This window comes from Parus major, chromosome 5 (assembly GCF_001522545.3).
Source record: "Parus major isolate Abel chromosome 5, Parus_major1.1, whole genome shotgun sequence".
Lineage (NCBI taxonomy): Eukaryota > Metazoa > Chordata > Aves > Passeriformes > Paridae > Parus > Parus major.
In genome coordinates this window covers 1074179-1090770 of record NC_031774.1, presented here as the reverse complement: position 1 = coordinate 1090770, position 16592 = coordinate 1074179, and the positions used below count along the sequence as shown (strand labels likewise).

Genomic DNA, 16592 nt, shown 5'->3' with positions numbered 1-16592 from the left:
AAGGTAGCTCCAGCACGTGGCTTGACCCAAAATCTCCAAAGAAGAGTGTAAAATAAATAAACCTCAACAAAAGCAAGAGAGAAGGTATGCATGAGAGGAAGACTAGTTTTCCATTGCCATTTTAGTATGATAAATAATCAATGTCAAACTGACACCTCTGTAAATAAGTTCTTCAGAATGCATGAACAAGTAATGAGCTCTCTTTTTGGAACTCTTTTTTTGTTCACTCACAGAATAACTAACTTGCATTCTTGAAGTGAAAAAATGAGGAGTTCCAGTCTGCACCAGCTCCCTCCTTCCTCTTAATTCCAAAATTTTGTCCACAAAGCAGAGATCTGTAGTGGTCACCTGTGAAAAGCCACCCTGTGGCCAGTGCTGGACATGCCCAGAAGAAGGGCAGCTTGCAGCACAACACAGATGATGGGTTACCTCTGCATTCGTGCTCAGAGGCAGTTCTTCAAGGCACCAGACAATGTTTAGCCTGATCTTTAACCTCTCAAACACTGAAGCACAAATTGTGTTGTCCTCACTCTTGATTACCCCACCAGGACCCCCAGTTTGCTGACACCATTTGCACTCACCGAGTCCTTTGGCATGAACTAGTCCAAGACCTCTCTCCAGCCTGACCAACAGCCTGAACTCAAACCTAGGTTAAGGCACCAAAGCTGAACATATCTCCTTTGATCTAAGGCTTTCAGGCCCTGGCTCACTGCTGTTTCCTGTCTGTAAAACTCCTTCTGCTCACAAAGGAAGGAGGAAGATGTTTTGTGTGCTGGCCATGAGACAGGGCCCATCTGGAAGTGAAAGAGTTTCACGTCTCACTGGATGCAAAACTCCTTCACTCTTTCAAGAAAATATTATTTCTATCTGTTTTTGTCCTCAGTCTGTTTCTTTAGAGCTGGCCAGTCCTTAACATGGTGCTTTATATGTATGTGCTGTACCAAGAGGCCTGGAGGCAGTAAAAGTCAAGCAGTCAAAAATTGTGTCCATAAATACATGTGAGGTCAAGCAAGGGGATTGATCACAAGTAATATCTACTATTATCTCAGCAGGGCTGACACAATTCATGTAAGGTCAGAAAATAAGATATGGTGACAGCCTCTAAGTTTTGTTTATACCAACCCATCAATTCAGAAAAGTATCAAAAAGCTCTGCAAAAAAATGCAGGCTGGGATGTTTTATCCAGTCATGACACAATAAAAGAATGATCCTGATTTGGATATCACAAAGTATCAGTGCCTTGAAGCAGAGTCACTAATTGCCACAGAAGTTAAGGTTTCCTCTTTTTGTGGTAAAAAAACATATAGTGGGGCATAGATTCGAAGCAGCCAAGGTCATTACCTGGTCTCAACTCCCACATAGCACAGACCACTAAATTACACCAAAGTATCCCTGATTTAGTCTCAAAATTCTGGACATCAAACACAAAAGGAGTTTTAGCAGACAGTAACCATTTCCAGGAGATTCCCATCTTTGGTGAACAATAGCAAGACTCAGTATTATAATTTTCTGCCCAAGAAAACCTGGTGGCAATTGACAAATATTTGAGAAAGTTTTAGCATGTCTCCACTATTTGACAGATATGGAAACTGAAACTCCAAGGCATCCAAGTTAGGCACAGAGAAATTAACCTGTAACTAAAACCAAACAAAGATTATATGCACTAATGAAAGTCTGCAAAGTGAGGTTTAAATGACATTTGAGTGCCATGCAGGCTTGCTGCCTGGGCCTTCACCTTACCCAAGCCTTTATAAAGTGAACATAAAATGAAGAATTTCTGAGTCTTATCACCATTTTGCTTTTACAAAGGACAGCTACTGTTTATTTTTATTTACCTTTATTTGCTTTGTATTCCTGTAGAGGAACAGCCAAAGGTGGTACAGCAAAAGGTAAATTTTTTCACAGATGAAATTACTGAAGTTAGAGAAAGCAAATCTCCTGTTCCACAGAAGAAGGCTGCACATGCCTGTCTAACCCAGCCATATTTCTGGGGTTAAATGATGCAAAGATAAAAAGCTGACTTTGTGTAACAAAGGTAAATAGCAACCCAGATGCTCTCATTCATATTCTGAAGTTATTGCCATCAGCTCTGTGACCAACACATTTCACAGCTTGTGAATTTCCAACAATCATAAATTAGGGCACTAAAAGAGCACCAAATACAGTCCTATAAACCTTTGGAAGGGTTTCCTTTATTTATATTCCAGATGGGGACACTACCAATGCTCTAAAGTTTATAAAGTATTGGAATCCAGTAGAATCCAGTCCTCAAATCATTCATTTTATATTTTTGATGGCCTGGATTATAGCTCTGTATTTTCACTGCTCCACAAGTTCACATACAAGGTAAGGAACTATGATTTATTCTTTGTCGTTCTTCCAAGCAGAACAAGGTCCATCAGGTGCAAAAAAAAAGTGCAGGCTTCACATAAAACAAGATCATGTCTCCAAGGAAGTGGAATAACCCTTCCTTTACAGAGTCTCTGTTTAGCCCTCTTGGCTTTTACATGTGAGCAAAGTAACAGAAATGAAAAGAAAAAAAAAAAAATCTGAATAAAAGTTCCTAAAGTCACTGAATTTGGTTCTGAAGGCATAATCAGCTATACACAATACCTAAACTAATACACAGATTCCCTTTTAGAGGAGCTTGTCTTTCTAGGTGAGATGTACTGACAAGACATGGGAGGGAGAACCTTGTAAAGTTTCCCCATAAACATTACTCCCCAACATTTTGTGTTCTAAGTCCCATGGGACACCCATGACTTTCCAGAATCCAACACTGGCACTCGCCATATGTTCACTTCATAGAACTTCTTTTCTAGGAAAGCTTATATTCAATGATGTTAAACTGCACTGAAAATATTTGTGACATCTGTCAAATTAATTTTAAAAAATTCATTAGGGTCAGTGCAACTGTAATAAATACAAAATTAATAGCATGGGGCTCTTTTAAGGTTACATTAAAATAACATTCAGGATCTGTTTGAATCTGACAAAATCCAGGGAACTGGCTACAGCCACAATTTTTCCTTAAATTCTTTGTGCCTACATATGAAAGGTGCTAAACAATCCATATTTTTTATTCACAGTGCTCCATGTGCTGGAGTAGAGGAAGTAGTCTCAGAATTATACCTGTGATTTAAGCAGTTCAGCTTCATTTGGCTTACAGCTCTCCTAGGGCAAGTTATTCTTGTAAGGGTATAATTTTATAATTACTCTTTTAAGAGTAATTTTATAAATTCTGGAAGACTACATTTAATTCTTCCCACAGGTGTTTTGAGGAGAAGTTCTCATCCACTGATGGTGTGAAATGCTCTGATCCTGGTGCACAGCAGGAGATAGAGCATGGCAAAATCCTGTTGCTCTCTCTGTGCTGCTGGCACTGCCTGGTGGGACATGCTGGAACAAGGGTCTATATTTAAACATCACTTTCCTGAGTTCACTCCTTTCCTTTCCTGCATTCCCTATTTTCCCCTTGTGACACTATGCCTCAGGAATACACCCTCTCTTGCTTCAGAGAAAGGGGCATGGCAAAATTTGGACTTCTGCACTGCAACATTTAGGATCACAGGAGAATGAGATTCTCCCTTCTGTATTTTCGATTCAAAATATACAAATATGGAGACAAGTTAAATCACATTAAAAATTAAATCACTATAAAAGTTAAACCACATTAGATCTAGGAGAGTATTGAAATTTGTCAAGTCAATTATTTCATCTAAAAAAGCCCAAATGCAGAGCTTTAATTTGGAATCTATGTGCCAAGTACAGCTCAGTATTTTTAAAACAATACACCAGGGAATTCAAGGACATATGAATGAATCCTCTATCTTTTAGCTAAATTGAAAACAAGCAGCCAGGTAAAATCCTCATTTCCAAATTTACATTTGAGTCTTTTCCCAGAAGCTATTCTCACAGGGCTTTTAAGTACATCTTTGAATTGCAATTTTGTTACTTAGATCCAAGTGACAAGAAAGATGAATCATGTCTCAGAATTTATTCAGCATTGCTAATTAAACTCATTCCTAGAGGCCTGGGAAGCACTAAACCACTGGAGTGTAACAGTGAAAATTAGTGATTTGAATAGAAGAATCATGAACTTTGGAAAAGAAAACATTACCCATCGGTGGAGCTCACAAAATAACCTCTTACAGAAACTAAATAAGATTAATGAAGGTGAAGTCAAGAAAAACAACAGCTTTTAAAAGTCTTCATGTCTTATTTTCTAAAGAACACATAAAATAGACTCAGTGCCACTAAAACCCCTTAACATGCACATTTAACACAAAAATGGGGAACCAAGTTTTTATAGACCTCACCATACTACATGCACAGAAAAGACAATCTTTTCAACAAAAATTATTTTAAAAAAAATTTCAAAAGAAAAGAACCTTCAAGTATTTCCAGATATTTGGGTCCAGATCCTGACCCTTCAAATTTTGTCATATTTCAGTTAAAACTGCTATCATAGGTGTTTCAGTGCTATCAATAATATTTATTCTTTATATGAGAATAAATAAAATTTATTCTCATACTGAAAGAACTATGTATGTTTCCTGATTTTCTTCCTGCTGAATATCCTGGAGACTTGTACACCCAGCACACAGCCCTTGAGGGCTCAGGCTTTCACTTTGCAACAAGCAAAGCATAGACATGACAATAAAAATCTGTCAGGATAACAGGGCTACTGCATCTGGAAATCCATGCTAAAAACAGCAAAGAGGAAGCCTGCAAAATCAGAAGTCATTGGTGAAATGCTGGATTTAATGCAGGGATTATTCTCCTGGTGGGAAGCCAGGGCTTCTGGCAGTGGAAGGTAAGATTGGACCTCAGTGGGCCCAAGGAACCATGGAAGACTGTGATTATTTAGCACTCTGCTATTATGTGCTATTATTATTATTTTTCACAGTTCTGTGAAACCTGGTATTACTCCCAAATCATGCCAGAACACCCATGTAAATGTAAATCCCACAGCTGTCAGAGGGCAGCTCTGGATCAACCTGAATATCACTGATGAGGTTGGAATTGAACTGCTGTAACTAAGAGTGGGGTTAGACTTGCCCTCTGCTGCACTAGAAATGAATAGAGAAATGCATGCATAAAGAACTGTAGATCACACATGTAATAAAACACACATTCCAGGACTTCAAAACTTTCCTGTAAATCCCAGGCTTCTATCATGTTCATTTTTTAAAAAGGGGGGGAAAATAACTATGTGATTTTTTTTGATTTTTTTTTTTTAGTAATAAACAGACTTTTTAGGGGACTTCATCCAGTTGGCTTGATTATTCTGTGTTTTATAATGCTATATTGGGGCTTCAATGGTCAGAAACCCAGTCCATTTAGCAAGCACTTGTAAGTTCCAAGAGTAAAACATAGCAACCACAGTTCTCACAACATACCTTCAGAGAAAATGTAACTTTGCCAGCAGCATGATCAGTCTGTGATTGGCCCAGGGCTGTAGGTGTCACTCTCTTCAACAAACTCATGTAATTTGTGATTGAGCCATGCTCTGATAAATTCCTCATGTTTCTCACAGGAGTTTCTCAGGCCTGGAGTCCTCCGTAACAGCATTGCCAGTGCTGGAATCCAGCTGTTCTGCATGTTCAGGCATTTAGTCTTTCCATTATGGCATTTATGAATCTGTACACTCAGAAGTCTATTACTTAGAAGCAATCCATCTCTAAGAACAAAAGAAAAAGCTCTTTAAAAAAAAAAGCATCCAGCTTACCAAAAGGGCTCAGCCTTAGATGTAAAAACACACTGATACCTGAAACCACAGCCCAAACCCCATCACCTCCATGACAAGGATATTGGAGCAATAAAAGTACATCAGCTCTTGAAATCCTGCACTGTTTGGTGACCTGCTCCAGAGAGGTTCTGCAGAGATCCATTACCTCTGGAGGTTATGGGCTGGACCGAGCAGCAAAACACAGAAATGTGATCTCTGTCAGCCTTCACACGACACTTACAAAACTAACACACGCTGCGACATAACTGATGACTTTTGTTCAAACCCACCGGGTGACTGAACATGCACAGCCCCATAATTGCTCTTTAAGCAGAGAGTTTTCTTGATGATTTGGAAAGTGGGAGACCAAATGTAGAACTCCACCAATACACCAGGCAACTGACAGAAAATCCAGCCAAATGCTAACAGGAGGAAAAGCTTTTTTTTTTAAAAAAAAAAAGCTGTTTCTATTAAAGCTCTCTTTGAGTGCAGAGTTCTGAGTCTGTAAGAACATCCCTCTCTGTGTTATTTACATTTAAAGTTACTCACCAATGCAAATTACCCCTGACCATGGCTATTCAGTGAAAAATGCTCACTTTCCAGAATGCCAAGTTAATACCAGGAATATGAGATTTGAAAGGAAAATGCCAATTGGAACTAAACCGTCCTCAACATCTAGCCTTGCTATGAACAATATCTAGTTCAGCAGCAACAAGAATGCAAAGCTTCCTTGAAGATGATTTTGTGATTGTCTGATTCCATGATCCTTGTGGTTTCCTGAAGATACTTCTCAGGCAAGAAGGACAGCAGGATACAGTAAACTTAAAAAAAAAGAAGAATATGAAGAGTAGTGCCCATGCCCCAGTCATGGAAGCAAGACACAGCTCTTTTAAAAAAAGAGATTTATCACAAAAATTGACTCTTCAGAAAATAAAGAAAAAAATAGAATTATACATTATTTATTTGAAATACATGGCTCTTATAATTATATTTACCGTAACTTAAAAAAAAAAAAAGTTTAATTACAAACCTCACAGTGCATTTAAATGGTTAAGAAGTTTCTGAACTGTTCTTTTCCCTAAGAAAAGATGTTCTCAGGTTGCAGCTATCCTGAAAAAATAGCTTTCCAGCATTTGAGCACTTTTAAAGAAAGTATTTTCCAACCCAGCAGCACATTAGTATGTCCTTGAGGACAGAGGAGGAGAAATACATATCACGTATCACCGTGCTTTTAGAATTAAAGAGCAAGAGAGAATAACAGTGGTAGCTCCTAGTGAGAGGTGGATTCTTCAGCAGCAGAAAGCTGCCCTGGCTTAGGGCAGATTTGGATTTAGAGATCCCTCTGCTCTCTTGTGAACATTTCATACAATAGTAGCACGCTGCACTAGTGGAACCTTAGAGAGGGGTATATCCTTCAAACCCTTCTCTTCGAGACAACTTATGGGGCCTCTGGCACAAAGAGGGGCAGGGCCACAGAGAAAAGACTGGAAGTCTGAAAAGATCTCTTCATGAGCAGAGATCTTCATGAAGAGGAGCATTGTTGACCAAAGGAGTATTCAGCAAAGGAATACCAAACAATGAAAGATATAGAGAAAACAGGCTCTCAGTGTTTAGTCTGTATTATACCTGACCTCTAATGAAACTGAAGTGTAACAGCACATAATTAACTGGTGGAATCCCTGGCTTTGCTAGGGTTGCAAGTGGAATTTAAAACATTGCAAAGACAAGCTTCCCACTCATTTTGGAATGGATGTCTCTCAATACTCCTCACAGAACATCTTTCATTCTTTAATAAAATTGTAATTGAAAACACTATAAAAACGGTGTGATTCAATGGGTCAGCTACAGACCTCTCAGGATTACACTTTGGTAATCAATGACAGATTACAAAAACATTCAAGGTTCTATTAGAGAAGGAAATTATGCTTACATTTCATGGCATGTCAAACAGTGGCTGAGAAGAGACAATGAAGAACCTTTCCACTCCTCTTTCCCTGCCTTCCTTGGACAAGTTGTTCTGACAGGCTGTTTTGGAGCTCCATCCATCATCCTCCAAGCGATCCCCCAAGAGCCAGGATCAGATGCAGCATACCAATCCACATGACACATCATGACACACTCCTGTGTGACCATCCTAGTGCACTTGCAAAACTGCAGGCACTTACAGAACACGTTAATTAAGTTTTCTTTGGAGACTTCCTCTTCAAATTTAAGATTACACACAGTGTTTACAGTGGAGACGGTCACCAGAATGGAATTTGACTATCTTAGCCATTCGAAAAAATATTGCTATATCTTGGACTTTTAATAAGGTTTCCACAGATTTTATATGGGTCAAAGGGAGGGAAAGTGCTTCTAAGATACTTTTAAGATAATGCTTTCATTCCACTTAGAATGGAAACTGCCTTTTTGACACCTAAAGCTGCCGAGTCCTTGATCTGCTTTTCCTCAGGTAGAGAATCCATGAAGTGATGAACAACTTCTCAAGCAGGGTTATGAGCTCTTTACATTTTATGCATACAGCCTCAGATTCTTCCAGCTACTTTGAGTATTTTTAATGCATGAATCAGTCACGGGCCCTTGACTTCAAGAACCTTGACAAGCAGAGTTCTGTACTGAGATGTGAAGGCAAAGCACACTGGACTCTGCTGAGCCAGTTTATGGATTTGGGTGCATTATTCTGTCAACTGAGGGAGCTTTTACAGAATTTTGTGTGTTTTCTCCAGGATACTTTGAGAAGCACATTGACAGAAGCCCTCAACATTCTTGTAAGTACCATTTTTCTGAAAGACATTAAAAAAAAATAAATCTAGAACTTCCTATCTTGCCTGGTCTAACAGCAACATTTTCTCTAAGGTCATCACCAGATGACTAGAATGTTTTGTTTACCTTTTGGTCTAATCAGAGAAGATAGAGTTTGTTTTGGGAAGATGTTTGGTTTGTAATGCAAAGTGCTCACTGAAAGATGTTTCTATTTTCTCTGTGTGTAAGGTTTTCCAGAGTCTTTGGTGGTGGCACCAGCTGTGTTTCACGGCCTGCTCACCCAGGAACAGGATGTTAAAGGACTCACCACAACACAGGCTGCAGGAAAGGAATGCCAGCCACAGTACAACTCTGCACCAAACAATGTGTGTGACTTGGCAAAAGGGTTTTCCCAAGAGTTACAACTAAACTCCATTCTTTTCATGGGTTTGTCTCTTTTTTTTTCCTTTCCCTAGGAGGGACTAGAGATAGTTGATAGGAATAAATACATGCTTAGATAGAATGCCCTATCTGACCAAAAGTCTAATTTCTCAGTTACAAAGGAAGCACAGAACATCCTTTAACTTTGCATTTTCATCACTGAATTAGAGATAGTTAAAAAAGATCATTCCTAAATAAAATGGAAAAAGGGAAATGCCTAAAAAAGTGTGAGAGTGAAAATTTTTTCCAAAAATGAACTCCATAGCAAAAAAAGTAAAATTCTCTTCTTAAAAACCCAAACATCAAGTTCTTTCTCAAAAGTTTGGACTAACTTCCCCATGCATTCTTCTGCTTATGAGAATGATACTTAATAAATCATACTCATTTGTTTGTATCTGTTTTCACTGGAGATCTGGAAAGGCCAAAGCTCACTTGCTCTGTGCAGACCCAAAGGGAGAGCACAGCATTTACCCAGAACAGAAATCACTTTTCCTTATTCCAGTGCAGCAGGTTGGTTTGTTGTATTGTCATTACAAAATGAGAAATAATTTCTTATATTGTTCCTGCCCCAAACCACTACATTGTAGTACTACAGTATCTGAAATATAAATGTACAATATTGTTTTCAAGTACCTAAATTGTCCTTTTGGTTAAAGAGCTTGGAGGCTCCTGGAGGAAGCATGACAAAAATAAGACCAGAAGGATAAATAAAAATATGTAATTAAGATGATGTTTTGTAGAGTGTGAGACAGGAATCACTCCATAGAAATGTTTAAAACCTCTGAGAAATAACAAAGTCTTTTCAATGCAGTCTTAGTTTAAATGTGAACTTGCACATGATAGATGTGATTTTATATATATCTATATATAAGCCATAAAACCTGTAGATAATGTACAGAAACGATAACAATCACTGGATATAAAACCACTATAGATTAATGAAAAAGTCTGAGTGAATCCTGAACTGCTCAAGGAAGGGTACACAGTTCTGACAGATCCCTTAGTACAAATGGTGGGAGTAAAACATATCCACATGATAATCACATCCTTACCAAAATTGAAAACGTATGTGAAAGTCATGGTGGTCTTGCAAAAATATAAACTCATAAACGATTTTTTGATTTGGTGTCATCATTCATTTCTTTCATTTGAGAAATCAGTTTTAGTAGGCCATGCAAAGATTGATGGCTTTTTCATAAAAGGATATTTTATGAAATAGTGAAATGTAGCATATTTCTACCTGATAAATGCAGAGACCTGTAAACTTTGAACCCAAATTGGCCTTTGTTGCTCATGACCCTGTTTAAGTGATTTATTTTCTTTTAACAACTGCAGTCTGCAGGAGGTAGAATATACTGCATAGATCTTTAATTCTGTTGAAAATTGAACAGTTTAAACAGAATGGCTGACATTAGAAGACCTATTACTGAAAAGTCATATTATCTTCATTTCAGTATCCCTTTTAGGAACAATATTTATGGTTGGAGAAAATGTGTAATTTATAAAAACAACTTGGTAGGCTGCTGCAGAGCAATGGAGAAGCTGGCATCCTCAGCCCCACATCAGGGTGTCTACAGGACTGCATCAAAGCTAGAGACTCTGGAAACCTGGCACATGGAAAGGGATAAAATCAGAAAACTGGCCTGTTGTCTAGAAGAACATCTTGAGGGAACTGAATACTCCCCACCCCTGTGAAACATTTGGATAGCATTTGGATAATACTCTGCTAGAATTTTTCTGCCAGGCTTTCAGTACAACAGCTTATCATTGGCTTAAGTGAATTCTGTTTCTTTTTTGCCCTCCTTTCACTGCTTTTTGTTTATATTTGGTCAATGTGCACTGAAGTCAAACAGTGATAAGCATGCTTCCTGCTCCTCAGTGTGATTGTCACCATGGAAGCTCAGCAGATCAGTCCTCTTCCATGTGTAAGGAGAAACCACCTCAAACCCAAAACATTTACCCTATGAAGACCCAACTTTGTTTCACTTCACTGGAGCCTGATCTCAGGTAGCTTCCCCTAACACAACACTGCTCCAATAATCCTCATCAGATGACAAACCTACAAAATCTTAGCAGGTTTTAATGTTATCTCTGCATTATTACATAGTTCCCAAGGCTTCTTCTTATAAAATTAAGTGGATATGATCAGAGAAATGAACAATGCTTTTTTAAAACTCTGGTTCGAAGTTGCTCATTTATGAAACATGAAAAAAGCTTCTGTTAAGCAAATTCCGCGTTTGTGGAACATCTCATGAATATATGGTGCTTTAATAAAAACAGTAAAAGTTTAAAGCTCCCCTACTTTTCTCTGCTCTTCATTATTAGAAATAAATCTTATGAAGCAGATAAAAGTATTACAATTAATCCCTCCTGAATAGGAGACAGTATGCACTATTATTTTCAATATGAGAGAAAATGTCTTTGACTGGAGTGGCAACAACTGGCAAGCTGATTTTATAGTTTTGATTTATTGAATATTAGGAAATAGACTTTTTTAATAACAATTCCATTTAAGTATTCATTAAAATGGAATTAGTACAAGCAGGGCCAGATTCTGATATCCATATTCTTGTCAGACAGCGTTTTATTACAGCAAAGTCTCACTGACATCAACGGGATTACTTGTAAAAGGCCATTCAGCCTGAGTGAGAACACAGAACTGGACCCTACAAGGGTACAGAGGTTTTAGGTGCTCCCCCCTGACCCCCACATGCCCCACACATCCTTTGGCAAGGGCTGGAGCAGTATGGAATTGTGTGCTCCAGGCATCCCATCCACACTGGTGTGCATCAACTGATTCCACAAATACCTGACCCCCCTTTGTCCCAGGTATATGGGATATGGAATATATACCTTCATCCTCACAATGGAAATAATTCCCAAGTGATTATTATTTTGATTTATATTGATCTTCACAGTTCTTTCAGTCTAAGTTTGACCCAAAGAATGCATAGCACATATTGCCATGAGAAAAAGCACTATGAAAATGAATTTTAATTTATAAGAAAAATCATTCAGAAGGAAAAGAATAGTGGGCTACAGTGATGAATCTTACTACAGGATCAAGGCTGCATACTCCACTCCTCCTTGCACAACAGAAGCAAAGGACACCTTTCATTTTTGTTTTTTACACTCCTGATTTAAATATACAAATAAACAAATTCCAGTAAACTCTTGAGAAGGCACTGGGTAAAGAGAACTGGCTTACTTATTAATGTTATTGATAACTAGAAAAAGAACGTTGATTTTTCCCATCTGTAACCTAAAATGTCTCAAATTCTGAGTTCTAGCACCTGTACTATTTTTCTTTATTCCATAATCTCTATAACAAGCAGGGAGGAGGCTGAGAAATTTGACCTTTATCCATAAAACAACTATGGATGAGCAAATTGTGAATGTCCTAATATATCTTTCATTCAAAATTACTTGGCAAAAGATTTTGACAAATAATTTTTAGTTTATGTGCTGCAATTTCATATTTTCATTACTTTCACAGGTCATACCTGGAATATGCTTCTACTCCTTGACTGGGTGAACACAAAATTCAGTCCTGACAGCAAAAAAACTTCACAGCCTGTTCAGTGCAGGTATAGCCCTCCCTCCTCTAAAGGGCTGCAGAATCCCACACAAAAAACTCATCTGCTAATAGAAAAACAAATATGGTTACAACAAATTTTAAGTATCAGAAGAGGTCTATTTTTTTATTTTATTGTAATGAAATGTAATGTATTATAGTTATAGCATAATATAATATAGTACAATTAGTAAACAGACTACTGATTGTTTAACTTTGGTTTAAAAACTGCCCAATACTAAAGGTTTCTGTTGTAGAGTTCTCAAAGGTCAGACTTGAAAGCTTAAACTTCAGGTTCTACTGAGATAAAGGCACAGTGCTTTGCAAAGTTATGCTATTATCCCTGGTTATAATCTTCAATGACTTCAGAAATAATTGCTTTCCTTAAACAAAAAGGAAGTCTGATTCTAATTTGCTATCTAGATCTACATTCTTATATTCTTTTTATAGATTTTTGAACAAGTTATCACTGGAATCTTCCTTCACTCAAACATAAGTGAAAGTTTTATCTTACTTCAGATATCACAAAAATAATTTATGACTAAGGAAACAAAACCTTTTGTCTCACAATATATTTCTTTGCGACAGCTGTGGTATTTCACTGAAAGCACAAAAGCTGTGATGGTCTGGACTGCAATCAACCATTTTTAATAGGAAATTTTTAAAGACTTTTAATAAGATCCCCTAGCATAATTTATGGGGAGAGGTTTTGAAGTGAAGAGGCATTGTTTGGCAAAGTGTTCTTCCTCTAATCTCAGGAAATTTAAATAATTGAGTGCTCATTTCCTCTAAACTTAGGATTTCGCCTTAAAAATGGTTAAGAAAAACACCTGTTACACGAGCAGCAAAATAAGCATATCAAGAGTCAAAAAAAATTAAAAAAAAATTTTAAAATGCTTTTCAGATGTAAAACTCCATGTCAGAACCCAATAATAATAATAATAATAATAATAATAATAATAATAATAATAATAATAATATTATTAATAATAATAATAATAATAATGCAATATTAAATTTTGCTTCTTCAAGTCAGAATTTTTAATGCATATCTTGAATGATGACAGCACCGTGGTCAGGGCAACTGCAGGCATTTATTTTAACTGATACACTTAGGGGAATAAGTGTAGACAAAAGTGGAGAATTTAGAGATTACAAGAAAACCAAAAATGAGCACCCAAAAGTTCCTATACTTACTGAAGTTATCCAGAGTTCCTCTGGCTACAGAACTTGGCTGGAAGAATAAGGATAACAGGCTTCCCCTGAGATCTCTGATATATCTTGCAAGAAGAGGCTCAAAGGGTATTTTAGCAGTTTCCCTTTAGCCCCAACGAGAACTAGGAAGAAAGCAGAAACATAAGCAGGAAGCACAGTGATTGATACATTGATAAAGCTAATTAAAGCTCCTAAATATGAAACAGATTCAGATTGGCTGTCTAGCAATTTGAATGAATTTTTGAATTATTTTTTACCTTTTCTGAGTAACTCATATGCCGTAATTCTGACTTAAACTAAAAGCTAATTTAACTGTGTTCTGCTCGTTTACGATTTAAAAAAAAAAAAAGAGAGGGAGAACCTTTGAAGCAAGGAGTCCTGAAAAGCTCAGACACAGCCTCGATAGCCCAGGTCGCTGCGTGTCCGAAACCTCCAGAGGGCACTCAGCAACAAAAAGGATCGCACCGGGAAAAGGGGGAGATTCCCAGCGTCCACCCATCCTTACACCGCTTTCCAGGGACACAGCGCAACTCTCATGTCTCCTAGAGAGAACCGTAAAAATAAGCAAGTAAATTAATATGTAAATAATAAAATAAACAAACAAATATACAAATAAACAGACAAATAAATAAGAGGGATTCTGAAGAGGGAAAATTATGCCATCGGAGTCTGCACTTCCTTTCTGTATTGGAGAAGATCCTTTTCATCAATGCCCTTAACAAAAGAGGATCAGCTTTCAGAGTTTAACGCTAAACACTTTCTTTTCAAAAACTGTCTGTTGGTTTTAAAGAGCCTCCACAAAAAAATGCTTTTTAAGATGTGTCACCTAAAGAACTTTGTTTACTTCAGTCACCAAGTTGAAAGTGATGGAACGCTACTTCTTTAGACTCCACCTCTCCCTCTGGTTCGCCTGCAGAAACAAAAAACAATTTACAGTGGGTACCGGCCAAAATTCCTCTTTTTCCTTCAGCAGTTAAGTCTTAACTCGGGTGGTAAGGCCTTCCCGATGTTACACAGACACAGACGGACTCACACACGGACTCACACACGTCAGGCAGTCCCAGTGACCTCCCCTGGCTCCTGCTGCGGGGTGTCCCTGAGGTCGCAGCCCTGTTGCCCCAGGGCTCCGGGAGCACCAGCGCTGGAGCTCCGCAGGCACCTCCGCCTGCCTCCCCTTAACCCCTGCCCCGTTTCTGGGCTGGCTTCACGAACTGCACACAGCACCATAAACAAATGCCTCGTTTCCACAGAAATGTCATCATTCCAATGACACTGCCGGCCGTTCCTCCGCTTCATCCTCTTTGCATCACGAGTTTCACAAAACGCACACTGCCCCCTTTATATTCAAAGTGGCCTTCCTGATGCACAAGTTCAAACCTCAGCTATCATCTGTCATCTTAATTCTTCTGAGACAAATAAAGTATCATGCAACAGAACATATGTGGATATTCCAGCAGAGCTCTTTGGAGTCATGTCCTGTCTACCCAATGTGATCCATGGTTATTTTATTTTATTTTCATATATTCAGAATAATACATGACAAACCTCCATCTGGGTGCACTGCCTAAATTAAAATAGACACTGGGGTTGGGAGTTCCCTGGGTGATTTGGGCCATTTCCATGCCCTGAGGTAGCTTAGGCATCTGCAGAGGAATTTATTTCAGGCAGAGCACGGGATCTATAGGACAAACATTGCATATTCCAGGCATGTACAATATTCCAGAATGGAAACTGGCAACAGGCATGTGTTTTAGCACCTGAAATGTCTCTTAAAGATGTGTGAAAATCAAATGTACCACGTATCTCCATCCCCCAGAATGATGGATTCCAGTTACATTTACTGTCACAGGACTGTGTTAAGCCGTACTAGAGGAAAGTCACCTACACTTTAAAAATGCTCAAACAATCATTCTCTGAAAATCAGATCCTCTTTGAGATCAGCCATGCAAAGGAGAGATCTATATCTATATCTATATCTATATCTATATCTATATCTATATCTATATCTGTATCTATATCTGTATCTATATCTGTATCTATATCTGTATCTATATCTGTATCTATATCTATATATCTATACCTATACCTATATCTATCTATAACTTCCAGGATGCTGACATACAAAATACTGAATACTCTGAAATAACAAAATACTGGTAGGACAATCAATCAGACAGTATTAAAATATTCTGGTTAAAAGATAATTAATCAGCTACAGTAGGGGTAATATTTTTAAAATACTGCCTGAAGTAGAATAATTAGGGAGGGTTTGTATGATGGAAAAATTAAAAGTTGAAGCATTATTTAAAAGTTACACAAGCATGTAGATAATTAAAACTAAGCAGAGTCACAACATTTAAGAAAGGCAGTGTGGGCCTTTTATCAGTTTCATTGTGCTCAGTGCTGTGAAAACTCAGAACCTGATGTTAAGAACCCTGTTCTAGTCATTAGAGTAAATGAAGGAGTTTAGTCATGATTCGGTGAGGTTTGCAAAATAAAGTTTGTGCACAGCAGTCTTTATTGACCAGGTTACTGGTTGGACTTGGTGATTTTAGAGCTCTTTTCAACCTTACTTATTCTAGGATTTTCTTGGCTTTCATTTTAGGTTTTGAGCAGGAGAAAAGCCACTTTATGGTGGTCTGCCAGAGCTGACCAGGAAACTTCTCGAGCAGAAAACACCGGGACAGCGAGTGAGGCCTCCTCGCTCCTCAGCGGAGCGTGAGCGCAGGTGCTCAATGAAGCCGAAGAAAGGCGGCCGGACTCCACCGCTGTCCTTCCTCCCACCGCCTTTCACTCCCGACACACCAAATCTGCTATTTAACCTGCTCCGGCAAAGACGGCGAGACGAGAAGCACTTCAGCTTTTAAGTCGGGAGGAAGGAAAGTGCGT

General features: G+C 38.2%; 1 long non-coding RNA gene across 2 annotated transcripts; it reads right to left on the bottom strand.

The window, feature by feature from the left end:
- Positions 1 to 1884: 1884 nt before the first annotated feature.
- Positions 1885 to 16592, bottom strand: LOC107205572. 2 transcript variants are annotated; one of them, XR_001522033.2, is made up of 6 exons: positions 16526 to 16592; positions 14530 to 14613; positions 14065 to 14245; positions 13686 to 13825; positions 12418 to 12556; positions 1885 to 5683 (listed from the first exon to the last, which is right to left on the bottom strand). It is a non-coding gene; the product is annotated as an uncharacterized LOC107205572 (long non-coding RNA). The 2 variants fall into 2 exon arrangements; XR_001522032.2 differs by having other exon boundaries at positions 12418 to 12553.